Genomic DNA, 8,831 nt, shown 5'->3' with positions numbered 1-8,831 from the left:
TTGGTTCATTGTTTTCTGGCCATTTTATATTTCCACTGTTCATTTCTTCTTCTGTTGCTCTTTTCCTTTGTGCTTTGATGAATTCCGTAGTGATATGTTTAGATTCCTTTCTCCTTTGTGTATTCACTATAGGTGTTTTGCTTTTTGGTTACAATGAGGCTTACATATAACAACTAATATTTATAATAGTCTATTTTACACTGATAACAACTTAAGTTTGAATGTATTCTAAAGTTCTAGATTTTTTTTACTCTCTCCCCCAACATTTTATGTTTTTGACATCACATTTTATAACTTTTTATCTTTGTATCCCTTAACTAATTATTTTATTTATAGTTTTGCTACTTGTTGTTTTACCTTCAAGCTTTATAAGTGATCTTATATCTACCACTTTTGCAATATTACTATATTCTGAATTTTACTATATATTAACCTTTACCAGTGAGATTCACACTTTCGTGTTACTAATTACCACCATTTTCTTTCACCTTAAAGAATTTCCTTCAACATTTCTTATAAGGCCAGTTTTTGGTGATGAGCTCCGTTAGCATTTGCTTATCCGGAAAACTATTTATCTTTCCTTCAATTCTGAATGATAACTTGCAACCAAGAATACTCTACCCAGCAATGTTATTTCCTTCAGAACTTTGAATATATTCTGCCTCTCGCTTCTGGCCAGCAGAATTCCCGCTGAAAAAGCTTCTCTTAGTATTATGGGGGTTCCCTTGTATATAATAAGTTGTTTCTTCTCTTAATGCTTTTAAGATTCTCTTCTTGTATTTAGCTTTTGACATTTTAATTATAATGTGTCTTGTTGTAACTCTCTTTGGACTCATCTAATTTGGAAATTTGGGGCTTCCTGGATTGGATATGTTTCCTTCTTCAGGTTAGGGAAGTTTTCAGCCATTATTTCTTCAAATAGGGTTTCTGCCCCTTTCTCTTTATTTGGGATCCCTATAATGCAAACGTTGATCTGCTGATGTTGTCCCATAAGCTCCATAAGCCATTTTCACTTTTTTCCCCATTTTTCTTTTTTGCTCTAATTGAGTGAGTTCAACTGCTCTGTTTGAGTTCATTGATCCTTTCTTCCGCTTTATCTAGTCTGCTACTGAACGCTTCTAGTGTATTTTTCAACTCAGTTATTGTATTATTCAGCTCTGGGACTTCTGTTTGGTACTTTTTAATATTTTGTATCTCTTTGTATTTCTGTGTTCATTTCATTCTTCTCCCGAGTTCAGTGAGCATCTTTATAGCTGTTTTGAATTCTTTATCAGGTAAATCACTAATTTACATTTCATTAAGGACTTTTTCTGAGGTTTTATCTCATCCTTTCATTTGGAGCCTATTCCTCTGTTTCTCACTTTGCTTGACTCTCTGTGTTGGTTTCTGTGCATTAAGTACAATAGCCACCTCTTCTATTCTTGAAGGAGTAGCCTCATGTAGGAGATGAAAATTATGGTTCAACCCTGCCTAGCTCTTGGTGGTCTCTCAAACCACTGTGATTGTCCAAGTAGCCTATTTTATTTTTAGCAGTTCCCAGTAGCTGAGAGTGTGCCAAGAACTATCAGTGCCCCAAAGGGGAGAATCTCAGTCAGCACCTAGATTCAGGCTGATTGGAAGCCAGACCCTCAGGTGATAAGTTGAGACAATAATAATGCCTCTCAGGGATCACTGTCCCTCAATGCCTGATATCCAGTGTCTTGAACCACTGTATTATATATTTTGTCTGTTTTTCTTTTTGGTTGTTTCAAGCAAGAGGGTAAATCTAGAGCCTCTTACTGCTTTTACCTGACAGAGGAAGTTTTCTCCCTCCATTTGAAAGCTCTCACTCCCTCTGAGCATTTAGGCTTAAAGTATCCTGTCCTAGATGGGTAGCTTGGGGGAAGTTTTGCTTTAGGGACTGGGATAATAAAGTTTCTCACAAGCTTATTTCCTCTGGTTCTTCTTGCCATTGTGCATACTCTGACCTCTGTTACTTCAGAGCAATAGGTGTGTATATAGCTTAAGTTAAATCATCCACCATGAAGTCCAAAGATCTACCTAAGAATATATGCCTACCATATATTTCTGAGAGTCTTCATGGGAATCTGTGAACAGGATTTAGATATCTGTAGAGCAATATTTACAATTCAATGTAGGGCTATGTGGGTGTGAACTCAGGAGTCTTAACTAATTTGAATCCTTACACTACTGAGTTATACTTTTTAATTTCTCTGACTCTCAACTTTTTTTACCTATAAAATAGGGATTTCGAAATCTTTATCTCTAACAATAGAAACCATACCTCATAGGTCTGTTTTGGGGGGTTAAGTGAGATAATCTATGTAAATTGCTTAGCCCAGGGCTAGTGTGCAGTAAGTATTCAATAAATGATCACCACCATGCATCATCATTTTCCTGGAGGAAACAGCATCATAATTCCATCTCAGGCTCATCCAGTACTTTCAGTGGAGCCTAAGTATGTACATATTCAAGGTATAAAACATTAACTCATGCAAATTTAACTTTATATAAGCTATACCATCAGTCACAATAAAATTTTAATTATAGAAATAGCTTATAATGCTTATATAATCACAAAATAGAACTTCTGGTTTCAGCCCCAACTTGTAAAGAGCTTGGAAATCATCATTCCTGTCCTTACCATAAGAAAAAATCCTGAACAAAATGAAAATCAACAGTTTTTCTTAGCTCAACCAGAGAACTGAAATCACAGGGAAAACTGCCCCTCCAAAAACTGAAGAGACAGGCAAATAGAATCACAGCTTACTGCGAGCAGAAGCTGCTACGGCCAGTCACTGGTAGGAATACGGAGTAGTTGACAAATTATTGGAGACTGAGTGTGGACCAGCTTGAGAGGCAAAAACTATTGGGGCCCAATCTTAGGGGACTTTTGTGGGGTTTACCCCCAGAAGTTCCACCAAGTTCTCAGTTCTCATGATAAGTAAAGAAACAAAAATAAGGGAATTCCCTAGTGGTCCAGTGGTTAGGACTCAATGCTTTCACTGCTGTGGCCCAGGTTCAATCCCTGGTCAGGGAACTCAGAACCCACAAGACATGCAGTACAGAAAAAAACAAAACAAAAAAAGAATTATACTGGACTTTTTTTTTTCTTTCAGACACCATGATAGCAAAAAGAGAGTGGTGTGAAATATTTAGTATTGAAAGGAAAAAAACACCAACCTAGAATTCTGTATTCAATGAAATTAGCCTCTAAAACTAAAGAGGAAATGAAGACTTTTTCAGACAAGCCAAAACTGTAGGAATCTTTCACTAGCAGGCCTGCCTTGCAAGAAATGTTGAAAGTTCTTCAAGAGATAGAAAATGATATGGGTCAGAAATTCAGATCTACATAAAGAATGGAAGAGAATTAGAGAAGAAATAAATAAAGGTAAAATCTTACTTTTTATAATTGATTTCCATATGCAACTGTTCAAGGTAATAATAGGGGCAATGTACTGAGATGATGGAGAAGGGAAATGAATGACAGCAATGTTATAGGATGGCAGGGAGGAACTGGGAACACTTATAATGTACCTGTACTACCTATGAAGCAGTATGTTATCTGAAAGTAACTTAAATTGGTTGTAAATGTATAAGGCAAACTCTTGAGCAGTCACTTAAACTCCTTTTAAAGAAGTATAATAGATTTAGTAAGAAAAGATAAAGTGGAATCATAAAATTCTCAGCTAAAACCAGAGAAGGCAGAAAAAGAGGAAGATTTTTAAAAGTGCAATAAAGAGAAAACAGTTATTGTTGTATTAATATATACCATGTTCATATCAATAATCACTTCAAATGTAAATGGTCTAAATACCAGTAAAAGAGACAGTTAGCTAGGATTAAAAAAAAAAAAAAAAAAACCCAAGACCCAACACCTACTTTAATTCTAGACACAGATTAAAAGTAAAGAAATGGAGAAAGATAAACTATGCTAACACAAATCAAAAGAAAACTAAAGTAGCTATATTAATTTCAGATAAAGCAGACTTCATAACAAGTAAAATGATGAGGGATAAAAAGGAGCATTACATGATAAAGGAGTCAATTCTCCAAAAAGACATACAATCCTTAACATGTCTGCACCCAACAGCAGAGCATCAAAATACATGAGGCAAAAACTAATAGAAGTGCACGGAGAAACTGATAAAGCAAATACTATAGTTGGAGATTTCAACACCCCTTTATCAGTAATTGACAGAAAATCAGTAAGGATATAATTGAACTTAACAGCACCATCAATCAACTGGATCTAATTGTTAGATGACATATTCTATAAGTATCAACAGCAGAATACACATTCTCCTCAAGCTCATAAGGGATATTTACCAAGATAGACCCAAATTCTGGGCCATAAGGCATGCCTTAATAAATTTTAAAGTATAGAGATCATACAAAGTATGTTCCCAGGCCAAAACAGAATTAAACTAAAATCAATAACAGAAAGATAGATAGCTGGAAAGTTCTAAAATATTTGAAATTAAACAACACACTTTGAAATAACACAAGGGTTAAAGAAGTGTCAAGAGAAAGTTAAAAATATTTTCAACTAAATGAAATACAATCTATCAACTTGTGGGATGCAGCAAAAGCAGTACTTATGTGCATTCACTACTATGAATTTTCCTATATTAGAAAAGAAGATCTAAAATCAATTATCTAAGTTTCCACCTTAGGAAACTACAAAAAGAAGAGCAAGTCAAAAGTAGAAGAAAAGAAAGAAAAATTAGAGCATAAATTAATGAAATTTTATAAAAAGAAAGCAATAGAGAAAAATAAACAAAAACTGAATGAATGAAATTGATAAACCTGTAGCCAGGCTAACCAACAAAATAAAAGAAAATACAAAGCGGTAATATTGGAAATGAAAGAGGTGTCATCACTACTGATCTTATGTACATTAAAAGGATAAAAAAAGGTTTGCATTTCTCTAATAATTAGTGATGTTGCACATCTTTTCATGTGCCTCTTGGCCATCTGTATGTCTTCTTTGGAGAAATGTCTATTTAGGTCTTCCACACACTTGTTGATTTGGTTGGTTGGTTGTTTGTGGTTTTTTTTGATATTGAGCTGCATGAGCTGTTTGTATATTTTGGAGATTAATCCTTTGTCCATTGATTCGTTCGCAAATATTTTCTCCCATTCTGAGGGTTCTCTTTTCGTCTTCTTTATGGTTTCCCTTGCTGTGCAAAAGCTTTTAAGTTTCATTAGGTCCCATTTGTTTATTTTTGTTTTTATTTCCATTACTCTAGGAGGTGGGTCAAAAAAGATCTTGCTGTGATTTATGTCAGAGTGTTCTTCCTAACCTAGAGACTGTCACACAGAGTGAAGTAAGTCAGAAAGAGAAAAACAAATATTGTATATTAACGCATATATGTGGAATCTAGAAAAATGTACAGGTGATCTGGTTTGCAAGGCATAAATAAAGACACAGATGTAGAGAACAAACGCATGGACACCAAGGGAGGGAAGGGGAGGAGGGATGAATTGGGAGATTGGGATTGACATAAACACTAATAATAGATAACTAATGAGAACCTGCTGTCTAGCACAGGGAACTCTACTTCACTGTACAGTAGAAACTAACAAAACACTGTAAAACAACCATACCCCCCCCAAAAAAAGATAAAAAGGAATATTGTGAAAAACCTATACTCACAAATTTCATAACTTAAATGAAATGGACCAGTTCCTTAAAAGATATGATGTACCAAAACTCACAAAAGAAGAAACAAGTACCTTAATAGTACACAGGGGACTTCAATGGAAATGAGACTATTCTGTATGACTCTGTAATGGTGGATACATGATATTATACACTTGTCAAAACCCACAGAACTGTACAATACCATGGGTGAAGCTTAATATAATTCATGGACTTTAGTTAATAATGCATCAATACTGGTTCATCAATTGTAACAAATATATCACGGGTGAAGCTTAATATAATTCACGTATTTCGGTTAATAATGCATCAATACTGGTTCATCAATTGTAACAAATATATCACGGGTGAAGCTTAATATAATTCACGTATTTCGGTTAATAATGCATCAATACTGGTTCATCAATTGTAACAAATATATCACGGGTGAAGCTTAATATAATTCACGTATTTCGGTTAATAATGCATCAATACTGGTTCATTAAGTGGAAAATGTTAAGGGAAACTGGGGAGGGGGTAAATGGAAACTCTCTGTAGTATTGGCTCAGTTTTTTTGGTAAACCTAAAATTGTTCTTATAAAGTCTATTAACTTTTAAAAACCATACAAATTAGGGTGACACACGGCAGACTGCTATAAAACAATAGCTCAAAACAGTTGGCAGCTATCATAACACCTTTGAATTTCAGCTTCAAAATTCTATTATCTTGGGGAAATCAAGACGGTGGAGTAGAAGAATGAGGAGCTCACCTCCCCCTCACAAACACATCAAAAATACATCTATATGTGGAACAATGATCACAGAATACCAACTGAAAGCTGGCAGAAGATCTATCATACAACCAAAGCTGCAAGAAATATCCCCATGTAACAGGGTAGCACAAAAGGAGAAAAGAAAAAAAGGAAACGGGATGGGACCTGCATCCCTGGAATACAGCTGTGAAATAGGAAAGGTTCTCTCACCCTGTGAACCTCTTTCACAGCAGCTAGGTGATAAAACCTGGGCTTCAGCAGACAGACCTGGGGAGAGGACTCAGTATGGCTGCGTGGGGACAACCCGAAAGGCCTGGAGTATGGTCTGGAGCATCACGAGGGGTACACGCAGGCCAAAGCACAGGTCTGCCACAGGAGCCCTATTATCAGAGTGCAAAGCGGGGGTGTGGGTCTGCCACAGGAGACTCACTGTCAGCATGTTCATGGTGAAGCGCAGCTCCAGCCGAAGGGGCTTTGGGAGTACATTCACGCCAGAGGTGGGTCTGACGTCCGAGCTGATTGTGAGCGCTCTGCAGAGGGGTCTGATCCAAGGGCAGTGGACTTTGTGGGCATGCACACCAAGTGGCGGGTGGCTTCACACGTCACACGTCCCAGTGGACAGCCCCTGGGGGGGCGGGGGAATATGCAGTTATGCTCCAATAAATGGGACAACCTAGAAGAAATGGACAGGTTTCTAGAAATATACAGCCTGCCAAAATTGAGTCATGAAGAAACAGAAAATTTAAACAGACCAATCACTAGAAGCGAAATAGAATCTGTTATTAAAAAAAAAAAAAAACTCCCTGTAAACAAAAGTCCAGGAGCAGATGGCTTCAATGGAGAATTCCACTGATCATACAAAGAACATATACCGATCCTTCTCAAACTCTTCCGAAAGATTGCAGAGGGAATACTCCCAAAGTCATTCTGTGAAGCCACCATCACCCTGATACCAAAATCAGACAAAGACACCAAAATAAAAATTACAGGCCAATATCTTTGGTGATATAGATGCAGAAATCCTCAACAAAATATTAGCAAACCGAATCCAAGAGCACATATAAAGGATCATACACCATGATCAAGTTGGATTCATTCCAGGGTCACAAGGATGGTTCAACATATGCAAATCTATCAATGTGATACACCACATTAAGAAAAGACAAAAACACATGATCATCTCAATAGATGCAGAAAAAGCATTGGATAAAATTCAACATCCATTCATTATAAGAAAACTCTCATCAAAATGGGTATAGAGGAAACATCTGAGCACAATAAAAGCCAACTATGACAAAGCCACGGTCCACTAATACTTAATACTAATCCTAAATGGTGAACTGTGAAAAGCTGAAAGCCTTCCTGCTAATTCTGGAAGAAGATGAGGATACCCACTATGACTGCTTTTTTTTTTTTTTAATTGGAGTATAGTTGGTTTACAATGTTGTGTTAGTTTCAGGTGTGCAGTAAAGTGAATCAGTTATACATATACATACATCCACTCTTCTTTAGATTCTTTTCCCATATAGGCCATTACAGAGTATTGAGTTCCCTGTGCTATACTGTAGGTTCTTGTTGGCTATATATTTTATATATAGTAGTGCATGTATATACCAATCCCAACCTTCCAGTTTATCCCTACCACCCCCACCCCGGTAACCATAAGTTTGTTTCTACATCTGTAACTCTAGTTCTGTTTTGTAAATAAGTTCATTTGCACCCTTTTTCTAGATTTCACATATAAGCAGTATCATATGATGTCTTTCTCTGACTTCCTCAGTATGACAATCTCTAGGTCCATCCATGTTGCTACAAATGGCATTATTTCATTCGTTTTTATGGCTGAGTAATATCTTATTGTATATATGTACCACATCTTTATCCATTCCTCTGTTGATGGACATTTAGGTGGCTTCCATGTCCTGGTTATTGTAAATAGTGCTGCAATGAACATTGGGGTGCATGTATATTTTCAAGTTATGGTTTTCTCCTAATATATGCCCAGGAGTGGGATTGCTAGATCATATAGTAGCTCTGTTTTTAGTTTTTAAAGGAACCACCATACAGCTCTCCATAGTGGCTGTACCAGTTTACATTCCCACCAACAGGGTAGGAGGGTTCCCTTTACTCCACACCCTCTCCAGCATTTATTGTTTGTAGATTTTTTTGATGATGGCCATTCTGACCAGTGTGAGGTGATACCTCATTGTAGTTTTGATTTGCATTTCTCTAATAATTAGTGATGTCGAGCATCTTTTCATGTTTGTTGGTCATCTGTATGTCTTCTCTGGTGAAATGTCTGTTTAGGTCTTCCACCCATTTTTTTGATTGGGTTGGGATTTTTGATATTGAGCCGCATGAGCTATTTGTATATTTTGGAGATTAATCCCTTGTCAGTTGCTTTGGTTGCAAAT

Source organism: Neophocaena asiaeorientalis, unplaced genomic scaffold (genome assembly GCF_003031525.2).
Source record: "Neophocaena asiaeorientalis asiaeorientalis breed wild unplaced genomic scaffold, Neophocaena_asiaeorientalis_V1.1 scaffold506, whole genome shotgun sequence".
NCBI lineage: Eukaryota > Metazoa > Chordata > Mammalia > Artiodactyla > Phocoenidae > Neophocaena > Neophocaena asiaeorientalis.
The sequence above is the reverse complement of the archived record's forward strand: the minus strand, read 5'-3'. Positions refer to the sequence as shown.